A 21,715-nucleotide genomic window follows, 5' to 3' on the forward strand; every position below is an offset into this window, starting at 1 on the left:
AGTGGGCTTCTATGGGGCACAATAATAACAATATGGAGACTACATGGGTACAACAATATAATAGGGGGGTTGTACTAACAGCAATAAAGGGTTACACTAGTAGTATAGAGTCCTAACATGCCCCTCTCCTTCAAAAAGTGTTATCCTCAATGCTTGAGTAGTTCTTGATGCTTCTGTATAAAATTATTGTCCTCCCATGTGGAATCTTTAGCGGGTATGTTCTTCCACTTGATGAGATACTCTGAAATTGATCGATTTTGTAGTTGTCGGGTTCTTGTTTCTATGACTGCTCCATGTTCCAATATGATTTTTCCTTCCTCTTCAAGTTCTGGCAATATTGTTTGAATTGGCATATTCCTGCAACTTTTGAATGAGTGGCCACACTTCTTTGTCCTTCTTCCATTCATCCCTTGCTTCGTTTATCCAATCTGGTTGGATAATAGAAATAGCACAAAATAATGCTTCCACATCCTCATCCTTTCTTGAGAGTGCATTTGCAACAAAAAATTTCTTCACTTTTCTGTAGATGATGTCAAAGTCATAACCCAACATATTTGTGACCCATTTTTCTGTTCTTCTAAAGATAATATTTGTTCTAAAAAGTATTTAAGACTATCATGATCCATTTTTACCTTGAAGTGTCTTCCCATTTGGTAAGGTCGCCATTTCTTAAGTGTATGTAGTATTGCCAACATTTCCTTCTCATAAATAGCTTGCTTGAGATGTAGCCGTAAAAATACCCAATCACCTACATCAAAACTTTTTTCACTGTGATGTTGATCTACCTGTTGTTTCATTCGATTTTGCACCAAAGTGGCGTTATCCTTTAAAAGTTGGAGAACTTGTTGCTGATGCTCGATGTAATCTTTCACTACTTGAACCTTTTTCTTCTTGATATGTCCTTCTATCTTGAGAGTTTGAGGAGTGGTAATTTCTTCCAATTCTTTACAAGATATGGTCGGATTCATTTCTTGATGCTCGATGTGATCCTTCACTTCTTGAACATTTTTCTTCTTGGTATGTCCTTCTATCTTGATAGTTTGAGGAGTGGTAATTCTGGCCAATGCATTTTAATATATGGTTGGATTCATTTATTCTTTCTTGATGTGATGTTTCACTTCTTGAACCTTTTTCTTCTTGATATGTCCTTCTACATTGAGAGTTTGAGGAGTGGTAATTCTTGCCAATGCTTTACAAGATATGGTCGGATTCATTTCTTCTTTCTCTGGCGTTGGGTCCTGGCATATATCCTCTTCTTTTGATGTTTCTTGATCATTTTCTTCCTCCTCTTCATACTCTATGTAAAATAATTTCTTCTCAACACACTTATGACCTTTAGTGCATTTGCTATCACAATTGTAACAAAGCCCTTTTTTCTCTTTTTTCTTCCAATTGTTGTGGTGTAAACCTTGTAGGTTGTGGAAGGCTAGGAGAAGAAACACTTCCATAATTATAGTCGTGAGTGATGGGATTATTTATTTCCATAGTTTCTCTTTCAATTTTTCTTTCCCACCTGAATGCCTTCTCCAATGAATCAGGTTCCCAAAGACGAACCTCATGTTGAATGTTATCCTTTAAAGTACCTATGAAGACATCAATCCTTTGCTTCTCTGGATTAGTATTTACCCAAGCCCTTTATACCATAAAATTTGATCTGGTTTAAATAGGAATATGTAATACCTACCTTTTGTAATAGTTGCACCTCATGTAGATCATAATATTTCTCCATTTGTAGTATCCAATTTACCGGATCCTTGCCATCAAACTTCCTCATATCGCCTTTCCTTTATTTTAGGAGTTCGATCTTGAAACGACTGTAACTTTGTAATTTTGGCTCTTCTAGTTATGAAATCACGGTTTGTAGTAGCCCTTTATGTCCTCTTTCCAATGCCACCAGTCTGATCGAAATTGGATTCTCCAAGGAAGAGTTATGCACAATCTCCCACGATGACCTGATTATATACCTTTTCAGAAGAGCAAACTTGTATGAAGTGCCACGTGTCACTGTTGTGACCTTTGGATTTGAAAAATATACACAGGAAACTACAGTCCGTCCTCTTTTTGTAAATTCTTACGAAATTTCAATATGATGCTCAGAGAAACAGTTATGTCTATTTTCCCAAGGTGACTTGTTTTAGTTGAAATATGGGGGTCTACAAAAACCCGAACTTACTCAGATTATATCTTTGAAACTATAGCGACACAGGATCTGAAATTCAGAGCCAAGGTTAAGACTGATTTCTTCTCAAATGGGTTTTTTTTTATCTTCTGAAACTTTGTAGCGAAAGAGTTATAGCGAAAATCCCACGATGACCTGTTTTAGATAAAATTATGGAGCTTGTAAAAACCCTAACTTTCTCAGATCATATCGCCTAGAATATAGCGAGACAAGATCTGAAATTTGGACCCGAGGTTCAGTGTGATTTTTTCTCAAATCGGTTTTTTTGGTAGTCTCTGAAACGTCACAAAAAAATAGTTATAGTGAAAATTCCACAATGCTCTGTTTGGAGCAGCGAAACCCTAGAATCCAAAGCTCTGACCAAATGTTATGAAACCAACTCACAAAAAGATAGAAAAGATAGACGAACGCCTTAGAAATAAGCCTCTTCGAGGGGATAACCTCCTTTACATTATGCAAATGAACAATTCTTAGATGATACAAATGACAAGACCTCCTTTCTATATATAGGAGTCTAGGGGGTCATAATATAATCAGAGCCGACATAACAATAATAATCTAAGGGCACAATAATAACAATAGTGGGCTTCTATGGGGCACAATAATAACAATATGGGGACTACATGGGTACAAAAATATAATAAGGGGGTTGTACTAATAATAATAAAGCGTTACACTAGTAGTATAGGGTCCTAACAATGTCTCATTTTTTCCCTTCCTTTGACTTCTGAACCCAACGCTCTAATACCATGTTGAAAAATCTACGGCATGTCATTATTAGTGAGATTCTTTTTTACATGATAAAAATTTGTGAAGTTCTTTTATAATTTTATCTTAGCTTGATCTTCATATTATTATTAGTGTGTGATTGCTTCATTAAACTGCTATCAAAAACAAAAGAGACAAGAACACAAAGTATTTGGCTTTCTGCCAAGGCCAAAACCTCTCCCTCTTAGAGAGGAAAACCCGCACGAAATTCTTCTTATAGAGATTCCAATTGATAAATACCAAGACCATGACCCTTGACACTTTCTTCCACTCCAAGACCAAAACATCACTACTGCATCATTGAGATCTTCATTGCTGCTTCTTCACCATGTCAATGAGGTTTATTGGGATCTTCATTGTGATCTTTATTCTATGCTTTCATTGATGCATCAAAAACTACCTTATGACAATCACCATGACGATTGTTTCATCATACCTCCATTATTGTATTCTAGCTAAGATCATCATCACATTAACTATGAGCATGCCAAGAGTATATTTCTAGACTGTGATTACAACAGTGAGATCTTATTCCGAGACAATGAGACTATATAAATGCAGTAAGGGTTTCGAGCCCTTCTTCATCATATGTATATATTGATTGTTATGAACAGGTCTATCAAGATTGTGATATTGAGATCCTTACCTTTCATTTAGGCTAAGACTATAGTAGTTACTATTGCTTCTAATTGTGTTGAGACTGTGATCTTAATTCACTGCCATAATTCTGAGACTGATCATCTTTGTCACTGTTGATTCTGTGTCTCTTCATCAAGACTGTGAATCTCTTCTTGCATTGATGTCGTCATGATACCTTCGAGTATGCTAGGATATACCGTGATCCTTATTGTTTTATTTGTGTCGTTATTGTAACCTTCAAGGTATGTCGAGAATGTAACTAACACAAAACTCCCTGCATCCTCTTGTCATGTGTTCCTTAGGTCCTTGTGATCATGTGTGTTCTCATGTGATGGAGTGAGACTAGCCCGGGTTTCTCTTGCTCCTTATACCCATCCGAGGTAGCAATCAAACTTGAGTTTTGTTCCTCCCTTGATGCAGACCTTTGCTCCCATATTCACCCAAAATTTCAGAGAGAAATGCGAGTTCTTCTTGTTTCTTTTCCGTTGACCCTAAACAGGTATTTATAGTGGTTCATGCTCCTATTTTGAGCTGACGTTACCAAGTGAAACATTGTGACTATTTCTTCTATACGACATGACTTCCATTTATCCAATTAATTCTATTTTGGAGCTGACACGGTGATCTCTTTGTTGTTTTCTTGCAGACTTCGGTGTGCTTGCTTTTAGAGGATTGATCTTGGTCTTCGAGGGCTACTACATACTTGTATGCATTTCCATAGGCTCATGAAGAGATTCTTTACATGACATGACTCTTTGACATATAAATAAAATCATACAGACATCAAGAAGAAGGCTTTTACCTAGTGACACTTCTTTCTCATGAAACCCGTGTAGCAAGGCATAAAAAAATAATTTACTTCTTTTTATTACATCATTTACAAAGATCATGTCATTATGAAGACTGAACCTAGTTACACTTTCTTCAACAATTGTGTAGGTATTGCATATACTTCTCTTGAAGGTTTGTATTGTTATTTTGTTCTTCTAGAGTTTGAAGCAACTAACAACATAGATGAGTATGAAGCTCATTTACTTAGTTTAAAATTAACTACAACTTGGTCTTAAAATGTCTTAAATATTCTTGGTGATTCTAACCTGATTGTTTTCCAAGGGAATGTATGTATGTAAAAATGAAAAGTTAAGAAGGTACAAGAGAGTAGTGTTGGACGCCAAGGAAGCATTTGAGTCTCTATATCTAGAAGCCCAACCAAGATCTATAAATGAGAAAGCAAATGCATTACTAGTTTCAACTTCTACCTTGCAACAAGGTCAATAATTAATGGAAGGATAGAAAGCATAGATCATGTATAGGTGATCCATCGCAAATAATAGTATCTATTAGCATGTTTTTTAGGATCATAAAAATATTGTCAAGTTTATGAACCAATTGGAGGAATTTTCAGAAAATGGAGTAGATTTGACAAAAGGAGACAGAGTTGTACAACTTAAGGACAAAAGATTCCTACTAGCTTAGTCCCCCTTGAGGATCTTTTCAACAAGGATGACATGTACAAGAGAAGTACGAAGGCCACCAAGCCAAATGAATATGTGGAAATCAACATTGGACCATAAGGGGATCCAAAGATAATAAAAAATGGAAGAGGTACAACAAATTAAGAAAGGAAAGTCATTGAAAGCCTTATCGTAGGTTCAAAGATATGTTTGCATTGTCATATAAATATTTAAAAACTTACAAAGAATATGTCTTCCAAAATGCCATTCCATTGAAGGAGGATGTCAAACCTTTTCGTGAAAAGATTAGATGGATAAATTTGAAATTGATCCCTCTTGTGCAAAAAAAGTTGGAAAAGTTACTCGATGCAAGGAGGAAAAAAATCGAGACAAATCCAACTATGTGTGGACTTCCATAATTTGAATGCCTCATCCATTAAAGACAATTATCCACTCCCCAACATGGATTTTCTTTATCAAAGAATGCAAGTCCAAATATTTTGTCTTTTTTGGAATCTTTTTCATAGTAAAACCAAGTATTGGTGAACAAGGATGAAAGACATAAGACAACATCCACCACACCTTTAGGTATTTACATTTCAAATATCAATGGCCTGTGCTTTCAAGAACATCATCAGAAAAATCATTGAGATCTATTAGGGTGACCTCATGATGCATTCAAATAAGAGAGATTCTCACATTTTTCATCTTAAGTAGATTTTTGAAAGGTGTCGGAAATATAGAATATCACTCAATCCAAAGACGGCAATCCTTGGTACCATAGATGGAGAAATTCTAAGGCACATTATTTACTAAGGTGTAAAGGTGGATCCATAAATAATTAAAGGGATTAAGGAGATCACTCCACCTAGATGTCAAAGGTCACTTCAATCATTCCTTGGTGAAATAAAGTTTAATAACAAGTTCGTCCCACCTAGATGTCAATGGGGACTTCAATCATTCTTTTGCGAAATAAACTGTAACAACAAGTTCATCCCAAATTATGTCAAGATCACAAAGCCTCTAAACAGGTTGCTAAAAAAGGATGTTGATTACAATTGAGATGAAAGTACGACAGAAATGCTCGAATATATCAAGGAACCTATTGTAAAGCCTTTGGTATTGGTAAGCCCTAATTATTATAAAGTTTTTTATATTTTTCCTTTTTCTTCTAACGATACTATTGCATATATACTTCTCCAAAAGAACAAACTAGGTGAAGAGCAGCCTAAGAATTCAAGAGAAGAATGCTTAGGGATACAAAATTGAAATACATCATCATGGAAAAGCAATCTTATGCATTGGTTAAATTACTCAAGCATTTCAAGACTTACATTAACTATAATAGGGTGATTTCTTATGTTCCACATCTGACACTTATAAAGACATTTTATCTCAATGGGATTGCTTGCAAACTAGAGGAAAGTGGTTAGAAAGGATATAAGAATATTATCTGGAAACCAAGCCCACCAAATTGATCAAAGGTGATGGATTATTTTAGCTAATGGTCTAAGGGAATGAAGTGGCTCTTGATTTGAAAGAAGAATCAAGTGATATGGTATGTGAAATCAACGAAGAATTGAAAAGGCATGATTAGTAAATAGGCATCATCTACTATTAAAAACACTCACAATTTCAAGGGACCTTCCATATCATAAGAAAAAGGCTTTAAGGCTAAAGGCGTCTAGCTAGTATTTTATTGATCAAGGGGCCCATATGAAAAAACCCAAATGGAATAATTCTCAAATATGTTAAGCTAGGAAGAAGCAAAGAATTTAACAACAAAATTTCATCAAATATTATGTGGTGAGCATCATTCGACCAAAACCACAACCCATAAGATATTTTAAGAGGAGGATATTATTTCCCTAATATCTTCACAGATGTCCATAAGTTTGTAAGAGAGTGTCAACCATTCCATTCACAAGAAAGTAGTATTTAGTAGCACAACCTCTCCAACCAATTATAATAGAAGTGTCCTTCCAACAATGGGGCCTTGATTTCATATAAAAATTCAATGTAAATTCAAGCAATGGTTATCGATGGATTCTCACTACTACATATTGTTGAAGAATCTAGGGAACTTAGGTATAGTAGGATTATTCGTTACTTGATAACAATTTGTGGAGTCTTTTTACTATTTCTTGTTAGCTTAATCTTCTTCTTATTATTATTAATGCATGTGAGTGTACTTCATCAAACTGCTACCAAAACATAAGAACAAGAACATAATATGTTGGCTTTCTGCCAGGGCCAAAACCTCTCTTCTCTTGAGAGGAAAACCATTCGGTAACTTTTCTCTTATTGAAGCTTCTTTCTTGATCAATGCCAAACCTTGGACCCTTGACTAGAAGATCCTCCAAGCACAAGTCAAGTCCACCCTTTGCTCTACACTATGTTCCCTGGCACTTTGTCTACCTCCTTATGGCACTTTGTTCCCCGGCACTTCGTCTTTATTCTAGCACTTCATTCTTCCTTCTACTATAAGTAGATATTATAGGAAAGATACTTTTACTTAGTGATATCCTTCACCTAAGGATGCTCATTCCTTCTCTAGATCATCTGAGTTCTTTCTTGATGTATGGTGGTAGGTTGAGGGTGACAGCACTGCAACCCTAATCTTCACACATCTGAGAGTTCTTGTTGTAGTTATAGGGCTCCCTCTAACTTTTCTTGAGGTCCTTCTCTCTTCACTTGGATAAGAGGCCTAGTCAGCCTAGTTTGAAGCCCAAACAATGATGGATGAGAAACCTTAATGTTGTTGTTGTAGTGATTGCAGTCAGCCCTTTTATGTCTTGCATGTGTGGCTACATCTTACCCTAAAATAGTCCTTAATACTTCGGTTATTTTTCCTCCTTCTTCACTGCTCTAGAGGCTCCCTTAAACTTGACTTTTCCACCCTTTACTTGGTTTCACTTGCTCGCTTATTTCAGAGATGATCTTTGCTATCTTTGGAGGAGTGGACAGCCTCTATATATAGAGGATTGTCCCTCCTTTAGGCTAACTTTCTGCATTGAGGCCGACTTGAATTTCGTTGTTGCAATAGGTGCTTTTAATGGTGCCATTACTTCTTTTGATGGTGTATTTTCTAGGAGGAGACTTGACTTTTCTTGGAGGTGTCTTCTTTGACTCTTATACATAAATATACATAATGTAACATGCCCTTAAGGTCTTCAACATAATTCTTTTGACTCTTTGACTTTCCTATAGCACTTAGGCATGTGATAGACCTACTTCAATGAGCAAGAAACTCATTGGCATATATTATAAAAATAATATTTCTTTTCTTGAATAAATATAAATATCAAGTCATTTATGAAGACCGAACCTAGTTACATTTCCTTCAACACATATTACTTCACTTGGTGGGTTGAAGCAATTCAAACAAAGAAGGCCACTGGAAAAGTTGTCATGACTTTTTAACAAGAAAATATTATCACAAGGTTCAGGTTGTCAAAGAAAATTATGACTAACAATGCTAAATCCTTTAGTTCAATGGATTTGACAACATTTTGTTTGGATTATAGCATTGTATTATCCCACTCTTCAAACAATCACCCATAGGTAAATGGTTTGATCAAATCCAGCAACAAGAATCGAATGAATATTATCTAAAAAACAATTGAAGAGAATAAGAAGAGTTGGGAAAGAAAAATCAAGTATGTGCTTTGGGCTAACAGAATAACAAAGAAATACTCTCCCGCAAAAAGCCCCTTTGAGCCTGTCTATAGGATGGAAGTAATATTTCCAATTCACTTGAAGATCTTCATGTACAAGTTCATGCAATAGTTTTATTCATATTAAGATTCCTTGAAAAACATAACCAATTAGTTAGTGGAATTTGATGAAAGTAGAGCAAAAAAGGTGAAAGATCAAGTAATCATGGTAAGTTTGAAAGTTTGTGGTTATATCCTTATCTGGTTGATGAAGTTTCAAGTAATAATTATTTCCATCATAAACATCTAGATGGACAAAGGTTTCCCTTTCTTATGAATGGGAAAACTTTAAAGGCATACTTCAAGGGTACTATATGATGCCTAAAGGGAACCCTTATACTATATCAAGTTTATACTAGCTTGTTTTGTGCGTATTCATTTTATTGTGTGTTGCATTTTCCTTCGTCTTCTAGATTAGAGACCATTTCCTTTACGTATGATTTATTAATGATTTCAAAAAAGGATAAGTCACTTGTGTCTCTGCCCCTCCCTAGTATTTGATGTTTGTTTTGTGAGATTGATGCAGGTCACAAGTATGGATATTTTGGGGTTCTCAATAATTCTTGAGAAGACAACATGTCCTACAATTAGAGCCAAAGGTTACCCCTGTTTCAACAAGGGTACCTCAAAATTTTTTGCAAAGGACCATGCCATTTGTAAGCCCAAATGTGTGCAATATCATGCCCCTATAGGCCATGTCAGATAAGTGAAAAAGTGTATCCTAGTTCCCCATCAATGGATGATCATGATCAGTGTCCTCAGTTTCATTTTCATGATGCTTGGTTTTATGGCTTTGCTAACTAGCCCCTCGTGGGTGGTAACTCCCTGCCTTGATGGACATGCTTATGCCTTTGGTTGGTATTCAGGAAACATCAAGGTGAATCTACTAATAAACATGGCTTAAGGGAACACTTATTATATTAGCGCTATAAAGGTGATTGTATTTTATAAGGGTGCAAATAACCATCTCATCATTGTCTCAATGCACTTATCTTTTATTCCCTACATGGGTCGTTTATCTTATGTATCAACACCTCTTTGGCCATGGTCATCATTCTTCATGATAGCCTTAGAGTTCATGATTGTTTGTGCTCCATGAGGCAGCATTTAATGTTCTCTCGAGGCAAGGAAAGAGGTCCATCACACTCTTTGGGGAAAGCCAAGTCATCTCCAGCAACCAAAGCACCTCTTAAAAGTGTCTTTTCAAGCGTTATTTCATCATTAAAGGGGGGGTCAACTTCTCTTGGGGAAGTTGTGACAGTTAAAGCAACAATATGGCACATCTTATGAACAAACCAAGCGTCACATAAAGTGAAGAACACTCCTATGGACCAAGATCAAAAGGACAAGCAAGCAAATTAAGCATTAAACCATTAAAACAATATAACTTTGGACCGATTTAAGAGTCATCCACCTTTTATCTAGTCATTGGGGCTCCAAGAAGGTTCTCTGAGTCAATGTTAAGAAACTTAAGAGAGATGTTAGGCCTTTTTTTTCTTCCTAAAATTATTCTAATTCAGTTGTTTGGTAACTTAATTGACCTTGGGAGATGATGGTAATTGTTTCAGGACTGGAGCGGCTGCGAGGATGAACCATGGTGGAACCCTAGCTAGGGTTTGTTACAGGGTCCTGTTGTGCCCTACAACAACCCCCCATTTCATATCATCTGTACTTCTTTACAATCAACATATGAAATGGGTCCCTTAAAAAAAAAAATTAATTGGCATTAATGATTTTGTTCGAAAAGGATATGATAATCAAATGTGTTTGCGAATTGAAGCCTTTTTCGAATAACAATGTTCCCAAAATAAAACAATCTTTTGTTATTGCGATAAAGCGATTGCAAGATCACATATCGCAATAACAAGAGAGACGCATTTAAATGGCACTTTGGTCTTTGCCGATGCGATATCGCTATCGGCAATCGGCGGTATTCAATGCTTACATAAAAAGAGCACATATCTTACACCCCGATGCGACGCTATATCGGCGATCGGCTATCGGCACTGCCTCCTGTGGGAAAACACTTTAAGTTATAAACCCCCGACCCGATGCAATATCGCTATCGGCCGTCGGCGGAATCCCATGCACTCTCATAAGGCGCTCAGGTTTTTCCCCGATGCGATGCGATATCGCTATCGGAGGTCGGCAAATCACTTAATATGCATCTGGTAATGTGTTCACGCGCCAGTCCGATGCGATGTCGCAATCGGCATTCGCCAGGACTTCTTTCAAACGATAGTGTAACTCTCTCCTCCGATGCGATGCGACATTGTTCATCGGTAATCGGCATTTTCGAAAAGTGATTGCTTTGAGCCTTAAAATTATATTTAAATCCGGTTGATAAAGCGCAGATTTCAAAATGTCGTTAAATGCAGGGATAAGGTAATGCATGCGTATTTAATAACTTTTCCCCTTCAATTAACGAATACTTGCGTCTAAAGCATTTTCATATCTGTTGCACGCGTTAGGGGGTCATTCAGTTGAATAACAGTGTAAAGGTCATTTAATGGGTAGCAGGCCTTAAAAACACCATTAATGCATATGCGATCTCTTACCAGTGATTGGATCCGCAGCCACTTTTTGAAAATTAATATCGCCACGCTTCAAATGATATATATCTTTCCCATTATGCTTTGTCTTCATTATTTTTCGTGTTACGATTTCTCTCGCATTTGTGTAGAGTTCGTTTGTTGAGAAAAGCCTGAACATGATGGGGAAGAAACACAAGAGGGGTACCGGTTCCACTACAACACCTGTTGCAGGTCAAGCTGCTACAATTTCGAAGAAAGGCCTTATCTCGGACACTACGTGCACTGGTCTTGCTAGGACCACATGGCAGGGCACATATAATCTGTTGGAGGCCGAGCAACCGCAAGTGACAGTGAGAACGGCTAGTGTAGATGTACTAAGGAAGTCTGATGCAACTCTCAAAGACTTGGCCGACTCCTTTTTACACAGAATAGCGGCCAGAGAGCAGGTTCTCCCTTACACAGATGTGGTGTGCTGGGAAATTGAAGAAATCCCCATCACTGATAGAACTTTTCATACAAGGGATGGAAGGATTTTCGGGTCGTTCAAGCCTGATGACCTGAGGCGAATGTATCATTTGCCTGAACCGGAGCTAGTCTATAACAGAGCCTTCGTGGAGAAATTTGCAAAAGAAAATGAATCACCATCCGAACCCCTCCGAGATTGGAGACAGAACCCAGCCAAACACAAGCATGAAAGTTCGGGTAAGTACTCCAACGTTTCTTTGGCTTCTCCCTATTGCTATGCGGGGATTATGATGTGTAGATTGTGGGGATTACATGACTCCGTTAATATCAATATTGACATGGTTCCCCTAATGGAAGCGGCGGTCAATAGTATAATTATGGATTAAGCCACTATTCTTTCTGATAAGTTGGTCACAGCTGTTCGTGAATTTAGAGCCAAAACCATAGTTACCGAAAGGAAAATCCCACCGTTTTATTATACTGCTTACATTATGGATACCCTGTGTTTTAATTCTGAGTTTCCTGTCCTTGGTTGGAGATGGACCACCCAAGATCCAACACCCATTCATTTATACCATCAGAAATTGTGGAATTCCTCTTACAAGGACCATTTATATCAAATTTGCAATGGTTTCATGGCGCCCATTCACTATTCTATTTATGACAAACCCATTCCCAGAATTTCCTATGAAGCTTCTTTTGACTTAACAGCCGTAGCAAGCTGGTTCGGAGAGGATCATTTCACCTATATTAGAGTTTTTGGGAGTAAGGCTAGGCCGCATGTCCTCCCTTTATATATCCCAGACAAACTGTTAGCCCGGAAATCTGCTACCAGATTATGGCCGAGAGTGTCACACAAACTCTCAAAGAGGAGAAGAAGAGAGGTTGGCCCTCTTTTCCTTTAAGAATTAGGGTTTTTACTCTGCTTAATTACAAGCATGCAGAAAAAGAAGCAACAAAAATGCAAGCTTTATCCTTGGCCACTATCTCAAACAGACTCTATGATCCAAATAAAATCGCCTACATTGCCCTAGAACAGGTGAAATTAACAAAAGTTGATCATCAAGAGGATATGTTTGATGACATGTTCATCGCCGCCGATACAATCGGCCGTGCCAAAGAGCTTGCACGAATGAAATACAATGATGAGGCGTTGACTGAGTTTAACAAACTTAGGGAGCAGAGGTTGCAAACTCTGCCTCTAGATTTATTATCCACAACCCCAGCGTCTTCCTCAAGCGAGCCTGGTCGGCAAGAGATACGTCCACCTCCTGTTACAACTGAAGAACAGGATAAACAACAGGAGGAAAGGCAGAAGAAGCTGCAGGCTGAGAAGCAAAGAAAAGAGCAAGCAGAGAGGCAGAAAAAGGAGCAGATAGAAAGGCAGCAAAAGGCACAGAAGGATCAAGAGCAGAGGAAGAAGAAGGAAGAAGAGAAACTAAAGAAAGAACTAGCAGATAGGCAGAAAAAGGAATTGGAGGAGCAGCAGCGGAAAGCGCAAGAGGAGCAGCAGCGAAAAGCACTTGAAGAACAGCAGAAGTTAGAACAAGAAAAAGAACGGAGCAAAGCCCATACAGAGCAACATAAGCAAACCTCCACCGATCCTGAATTGATTAAACAATGGAACCAATTCGATTCCATTATCAGTGGTAAGGAAGGCTCCAAAGACACAGACACCTCTAAAACAAGCGATGCGCCCGATACCACTTCTTCTCAGGTTCTAGGAGGAACCAGCGGCCCACCCATTTCACAGGATGTCGAGGTAATCAATAAGGACCCTTCCGATCAAATTGTTCTCCAGGTGGAAGAAATTCCTCCCCTGGATATTTTCTACAGCCCAAAGCATAGAGCCGTTATTAAGCGCTCTAAGAAAAGACGAAGGCTTGATCAACCTTCTATCTTCCCTGAGCAAACAGTCACGGGCAATATGGTCTGGAAGGAGGATTTTGATCCCTCCGATGATCTAACAAAGCTGTCGCAATTCGCGGGAGCTTATTCTGCAGCAACTATCGACAAAGCATCGGAGGTAAGTCTTCTGTTGAAGACTAAGGACCATGAAATATATGCATTACAGGCAGAGGTAATTGAAGCGAAAAACAAAGCAGCACAGGTGGAAGAGCAGTTGCTAGCTCAACAGCAGGAAAACAATTTGTTAACCCAGCAACTGCAAACTGAAAGACAAAGGATAGACCAAAGTGAAACTCAGAAGGCAAAAGAATTGTTGGAGGCATTGTCACAGTTGAAAGCATCAAATGAGCTGATGATGAAATCGAAAGATGAGCGAATAGCTCAACTATCAGCACAGCTCGAAGGTATCAAGAGCACACAGAATGTGAAAGTCTTCAGAGCAGAGGCAACTCAAATAAATAGCGCATTACTGTCTCAAATCAGACTTCTATGTCAACAACTTGCTAAGGCTGAGTCATTATGCGAAATATCTACAACAGTGTGTGAGCAAATAGAGAAGGCCAGAAATGAGCTAGATCAGGCCGAAGAAGCCATATCCGATTATATTGAGTGGCAAGACACTGTTGAAGGGAAAGCGGCAAATTTGTCCCGAATCCATGAAGCGTACAAGGACATACTCTTCACAGAATGGAACACTCAGGTAATGAAAGCAGAAAGGGCGGCTTCTAGGTGTAAAATAATTGCCAGCAATATGATCGACCTAGTCAATGATACACTTTATTTGGCAAACATGATCTCCAAGTGCACACCTGGAAGCATAACAACAGCAGACATGCTTGAACAAACAAATTATCATGACTTGGAGGAACAGAGGAAGTTAATTACCGGAGTAAATACTTTAACCTCTGATGCATATTGGCTCTTTCTAGTCAAGCCACATACTCAAAGGTCCGCTCTCAAGTGTTTAACAGATGCCCTTGGATGCCTGATCCCCGACATTCAAGATGCTACATATGATGCCCAGCTAACTTCGCGTCTCAACACTCCACCAGAAGTAGAGCCAATGCTGGCGATATGTCAGCTAAGGAGTAAAGGCAAAGAACCCACCGAATGAAGCATTGCCGCCAACTACCAGATCACCAAGAAAGATGGAAACAAAACATTTATTGATGCCAATTTAATAGCTTTTCAGTTGTTTAGATATTTAGATTAGTATAGTATTTATAGACCCTTTCATTGTTTTGGAAAGGGTCGTAAAATTTTGTAATAGACTTAAAGGCTGAAGTTTGCACTATTGTGCTTCAGTCTATATTCTTTTGTGAAACTCGACCAACGGTTCTTAATTTTGATTAGAAGGTTGTTTTACACAATTGCGCACGACTGTCTGTTGTTGGGAATGCTTTCTGATTTGAAGGAAGGACTGCGACAGTGATTAATATATTGGATTGATCGAGCAGCTTACATGGTACTATTATCTGTATCTATGTTCTTTCTTATTATATGAATTGATGTGTTATTATCTTTGCTATTGTTGAATGCATGTATGCGATATAACAGCGAATCTTCATTTCATTTCACTATTGAATGTTTTGGTGATTTGTTATCTCTTTCACCCATGCATGTATCAATGATATAAATGATTAAGTGTAGTAATTCGCTATAATCGCTCTGCATAACTAATTATGCAGAGCAATCTTAAATGGTTTAAACATCTATGCTTAAGTGTTAGAGTCATCTATATGCCTGCCCTAAAGTACAGATCATCAAACACTACACTTTACCAAGCGATAAGTCCCGGGATTAGATTATTAGATTATATATTTTGCTGATAGTTTTAGTTATTCGCTTATCACTATCCTACCGCATAAGCTACTCATCCACCCCACTTTTATCTATTATTGGGAAACTGGTCCCATTATCCCCAGTCGGAGCCACTATTCCAAACGGAAAAGGAGCTACTTTCAAGGTTCCGGACCGGGTGGTTTCCCCTTTGTTGTGGCAGCGATTTTCGAGGCCTCAACAGGTCCCCGTTTCATGGCGGTTGGCACTTGGAGCTACTTGGGATCGACAACACTGACCGACTGAACACCGACAGAGGCTTCGATATTCACGGGATTCTTTTTGTCTTCTACGCTGCGGTCCCCTCCCCGTTTACCTTCTGGCACACTGACCTCCGTTCTTCTCGCTGGACGGTCCCCGGCCCGATCTCTGATTCTGGCACTATACTCCGACAGCAACAATGGGCGACGAAGACTTAGTGGATTATGAGGCGGACCCCATGACCCACCAGGAAATCTGGGCACACACTAGTAGGCCTCACATGATACCGAGGAGTGTAGCGCTCGGGGTCGTGATAGGTGCTTCTTCATGGCACCCGTACTTGCCGCTCAAAGGGAAGGATAAATCCCCCGAGTATACTCTCGCGGACGCCTCCCCGCTGGAATGCCCGCCGTTATCTCCTGCTACACTACAGATTTTGGGTTCTTGTTTCCAAACCTCGCCATCTCTGGACGCTCCGCTTCAACTCCACAACAGGCCTGACTTCCCTCCGCCCCCGCCGCCTCCGCCCCCATCTAGCTCTCACTCTCTCTCAGTCTCCTTTATGCCGCAGACCCAACGGCTCCCCCCCCACTCCTCCCTACCCTTCCTTCCGGGTACTAGTACCTCGGCTCCCCGCTCCCCTATTCGTTCTGGCTGTTTCACTACTCCGCTGATACCTGCTCGCTCTGCGGGCTCCGCACAGCACAGCTCCTCGGACCCTTGCCGCAAACTTCTGAAGGAGACCCCCTTTGGCAAGCGCTCTGAGAAGGTGACGAAAGGCCGATGCCTACGTGCTATTGACTCTGATTTCAGTGTTATCTTTGGGCCTGAAGCTCCGCTGCCAGACGTGATGGACGCTACTCGCAAGCTCCTGGTTGGTAGGGTCCGTGGACGCACCTACACGGCAGAACGATTAAAGCTCTGGGTGGAGGAGATATGGGGCTCACTGCTTAAGGAATTACCAGAGGTTATGGTCCTCACAAGGGGCTGGTTTGCCTTACACTTCAGTCGGCCTGATCTCACCCAGTGGATTCTTTCACAATATTGGCACATTGAGCTAGCTCCTGTCATGCTCAAGCGATGGGATCCTTTATTTGATCCTGAACGAGAACAATTGGGGGCCGGCCCCATCTGGGTTCGCCTACCTGGTCTGCCATGGCAATTTTGGAGCCCGTATGCATTCAACAAGATTGGGAACACTCTGGGCACATACTTGGAGCACGACCGATCATATGAGAAAACGGGCAATAGGACCATGGCTCGAATTCTTGTCCACCTGGATACCAAACCTAGCCTAGAGGAGAAAATCACTCTGCACCACGGCCATGTTTCCCGGAAACAGCTACTGGATTATGAAGGCGTCCCCTTCCGCTGTTGTAGATGCCATAAAATTGGTCACCTGTATAAGGATTGCCCATTGGTTACAGGGGTGACATCGGAGGACCCCAAAGGACCTCGACAGCAGACTACTGTGGACCAAAATGCCGGAGCTAACATACCTACTGAAGGTGGACTGGCTCATCAGGAGACTCCTACAAAAAAGCCGGGTGACAGTGCAAAAAAGAGTACTCGAAGAAAGGCATTGTCTTCCTCAGAGCCGCCGCGTACCCGCTCTAAGACTGCAGAGGCTGCACCAAAGTCGGCGGAGGCAGCATCTACTCATTCGGGTAATGCTTCCACCCCTATCTGTAATCCTTTTTTTTCTGATGAATTGCAATCTTTTATGCACTCTTCCTTTCGGACCTCCTTCACAGAAAATGTCTCCCTCCCCTCCATTCTGTGTACCATTGCCCCTCCTCCGCCCACCTTCTCTACTACCCCCCCCTCCCACAATCCTGCCTTGGATTGGCCTGACTCCCCTCCCTCCCCGGTCGTTTCCGGAGCACATCATTACCACCTGCGGTCCCGGGCACGCACTAAAGTTCTGGGCCTGGGATCATCCCCTGGCCGTCACCGCAAGCAAAAGCGCGGTAGACCATCTCATATCTCTTCGGCAAAGCTTAATGCGGTTGCGGATGTCGCCATGGGACGACAGTTTACTATTGAACGGGCACTTAGAGCAAATGAGCCCCTGACCTGTGTTACCCCATGATCTGGCTCTCCTTCAACTGCAGGGGACTAGCCAACCCCAAAAAACGCCTGGCTCTGAAGCGGCTCATTCAAGAATCTAGATGTGACATTATCTTCCTACAGGAAACCCTCTGCACCGCTGAGTTGGCGGTGAAAACTCTTCAAGCTATGCTCCCTGGATGGGTTTTACATGGGTTGGATGCCTGTGGCAGATCTGGTGGACTACTTATCGGTTTAAACCCTAGAAAAAGCAGGCCTCTCTCGGCATGGGGGGGCTGTGGATTTCTTGGGATGGACATTATTATGGGAGAGCTCGACATCCCAATCAGAATAATTAATATTTATGGGCCAAACCAGAACAGATTAACTTTCTGGCAACATTTCCTATCTGGCCACCATATCACTCAGAACACTGTCATTGGGGGAGATTTCAATTTCTCTCTGGGGGCTGGGGAAACTTGGGGTCATCAGGCGCAGAGTGATCCTCTTGCGGAGCATATGAGCATGTTACTTGATGCTCACCACCTCGTGGATATCCCCATGAACAAGAAGCTTCCCACTTGGCACAACCAAAGAACTGGTGAGGCTGCTCTTGGAAGGCGACTAGACAGATATATGATGCATGAAGAATTGATACAGATGTTCCCCTTATACAGACAGTGGGTCTGCACTGGGGGCCTCTCTGATCACCACCCGATTCTTCTACAGATTAGTGACAACAAATCCAAGCCACGCTCTCCCTTCAAATTTTTTGTTGGTTATCTCCAAGAACCAGAATATATCAAGCTGGTCACAGATTTCTGGGCATCTCAAACCCCATTGAGAGAGCAGAGGAAAGCGTTGGATTTTTGCGAAAGGCTAAAGAAACTCAAATCTATGACTGAGATATGGGCAAGGTCAAAACGGAATAGAGATGATCAGATTCTGAAGGATACGGAAGAACAGATTGCTAAACTGACTGATGAGAGAGGAGCTGGATTTCAATCCGATGCCACAAAAACACTTCTATGCCAGTTGTTTGAGCAAAAATCGAAGTTATTGCAAGAAAAGGAGGAACTATGGAGACTCAAAAGCAGGGCCATCTGGCTCAAAGCCGGGGACAGTAATACAAAGTATTTTCATAATCTTGCAAACGACAGAAAGGCATCCAATACCATTTGGAAGCTACCAAAGGAACCAGATGGATGGGCTACCACACACCAACAACTTGCTAGGTTGGGGGTTGATCACTTCAAGAGACTCTTCACGGCCCCAAACAACGTCAATCTGCCAGATATTATCAGACTTGCTGGAAAGTTCCCTAGATTTGTAGGGCAGGAAGACAGAGAAGAACTCAGTCAACCGGTCACAACTCAAGAGCTGGAAAGTACTCTCAAATGGTTTAAGAAGGATAAGAGTCCAGGGCCAGATGGATGGCCAGTGGAGTTCTACCTGGCCTTCTATGATCTGATGGGAGATGACTTATTGGCTGTCGTTGAGGAAAGCAGGATCACAGGCCACATTCACCCTCCTATGAACCATACCTTCATTGCCTTGATACCTAAATCAGATGACCCCACATCCTTCAATGATTTTCGCCCTATCTCCCTCTGTAACTGCCTTTATAAAATTATCGCCAAAATCATAGCTAATCGCATCAAACCTATCCTATCCTCGCATATCTCGGCTGAACAATTTGCTTTCCTCCGCAACCGGCACATCCAAGAGGCCATTGGCACTGCCCAGGAAGCCTTACACTCCATAAAACTGAAGAATCTTAAAGGTATCTCATTAAAGATTGATCTTGCAAAGGCTTTTGATAAAGTAAATTGGCTCTATCTCAAGATGATCCTTACACATCTGGGATTCCCTTACCTACTTATTAACTGGATTATGGGATGTGTCTCCTCTGTTTCCTTTTCTATTCTTATCAATGGTGCAGCCTCGGACAGATTTAATATCAATAGGGGGATCAGGCAAGGATGCCCCCTCTCCCCACTACTCTTTCTCATTGTCATGGAGGGTTTGAGTAGGCTCATAGCGGAAGCTAAAAGGAATGGTGATATCAGCGGTCTCAAAATCACTGAACAGTTTTCTCTTACCCATTTATTGTTTGTTGATGATATATTAATCTTCCTTAATGGAAGTGTCCGAGACATTATTGCTTTAAATGATATTCTGCTGCTCTTTTGTAAAGCCACGGGCATGGAAATAAACAAGGACAAATCCTCCAGATCTTTGATGCGTTGCTCTCAACAGGAAACACTGTTGGCTGCTCAGCACTTTCCCTTCTTGGAAAGCCAGTTGATGGATGGCATAAAATACCTTGGCTTCAGATTAAGGCCGGATGGTTACAAAGTGGCTCACTGGACATGGCTCATAAATAAAATTGAAAAGAGGATTATTGGCTGGCAACACCGTCTACTGTCAAAAGCGGGCAGACTTCTATTGATCAAATCTGTGCTCGAGGCTACACCTGTCTATTGGATGTCGCTTACTTGGATTCCAAAAGGAATACTACAAAAAATTCAACAAATATGTAATAGATTCCTGTGGAATGGCAATAAAAAGGGTAAGATTTTTGCTTGGACCAGATGGTCTCTTGTTTCCATGCCAAAGAGATGGGGAGGATGGGGGATTAAAACACTGTCAGCTTTTGCACAAGCTTTAACTGCAAAGCAGGGTTGGTCACTCATTAAGATGGACAGCTTATGGGCGGAAGTTGTACACCACAAATACATATGGCCTTCCAGCATTACGGAATGGCTCCGCAGACCTAATTGGAACCACTTAGGCATATCCTCAATCTGGAGGGCCACTCTAAAAGCTATGCCTCTAATCCACGATAACCTGCTATGGAAAATAGGGAATGGTGCACAGGTTCGCATTGGTTTAGATCCATGGCCTGGCTCTGGGAATGCACATCTACTGCCTGAAGGATTAATCCAACATCTCAACAACAGAGGAATCAAATATTTGGCACAGATCGGTGACCCCCATCGATCAACTATATTTACACAAGCTTGGGTCACGGATCGACAATGGCATCTGCCAGAGGCTTGGTCTGCACTTTGGCAAGGTTACATTCAGGCTCTTACCGAAACTCACATCAAGTTACAGGAGGAGGAAGATGAACTAATTTGGGCACCAGCCAAATCTGGTTCATATGCACCAAAGCTCGGCTACTTAAAGTTAATCGAAGCGAAGAAGCCGGACATTCTTAATAGCTGGTGGAGAGATGTCTGGCAGCTACAAGCACAGCCCCGTGCCAAACTTCTTATGTGGAACATCATAGCTGATAAGCTTCCAACATGTGTCACTCTTAGGAAGTGGGCTTTCTCAGGACCATCTTGGTGCGTCCTCTGCAAAAAAGAGGAGGAATCGACGGCCCATCTTTTCCTTCACTGCGAAGTTACAAAGAACATATGGTTTCAAGTCACACAGGTGCTCAATATCAACACTGTCTGGCAGGGTGTTGATATACCCTCTGCCTGGGATCAATGGTGGTCTGCGGTGTCCTCCGAAAAGGCTAGGAACCTTCCTCTGGTGGTGTCCTAGTTCATTTGGAACAACCGTAATGCCATAATATTTGAGGACTATAGAGTAAACTGGCATCATCTTCCGCCATTTATCTGCGCGGCCTACACAGAAATCCCTTTTGAGCATAAAACTAATATTCCTAGGAACATCCAGCCTGAAATCATCAACAAGGAAATACCTTGGGCTTTTTTTTACGGGGCTGCGCCTCTACAAGGATGTGGGGGGGGTATTGTTTTTCATCTAACAGATTCGCATTATTATCACCTGAGAATGGGATTAGGGACAGGCTCAAATAACTATGCTAAGCTGATCACTCTGAGACATCTCCTCTACTTTGCTCTTACCAAACATTGCAGACAGATACAAATTTTTGGGGATTCAAAGATTGTGATTGATTGGGCAAACAATAAAACTTTATGTCAT

Source organism: Pinus tabuliformis, chromosome X (genome assembly GCF_031772625.1).
Source record: "Pinus tabuliformis cultivar Carrire ecotype Pingquan chromosome X, CPIR1, whole genome shotgun sequence".
NCBI classification, from domain to species: domain Eukaryota; kingdom Viridiplantae; phylum Streptophyta; class Pinopsida; order Pinales; family Pinaceae; genus Pinus; species Pinus tabuliformis.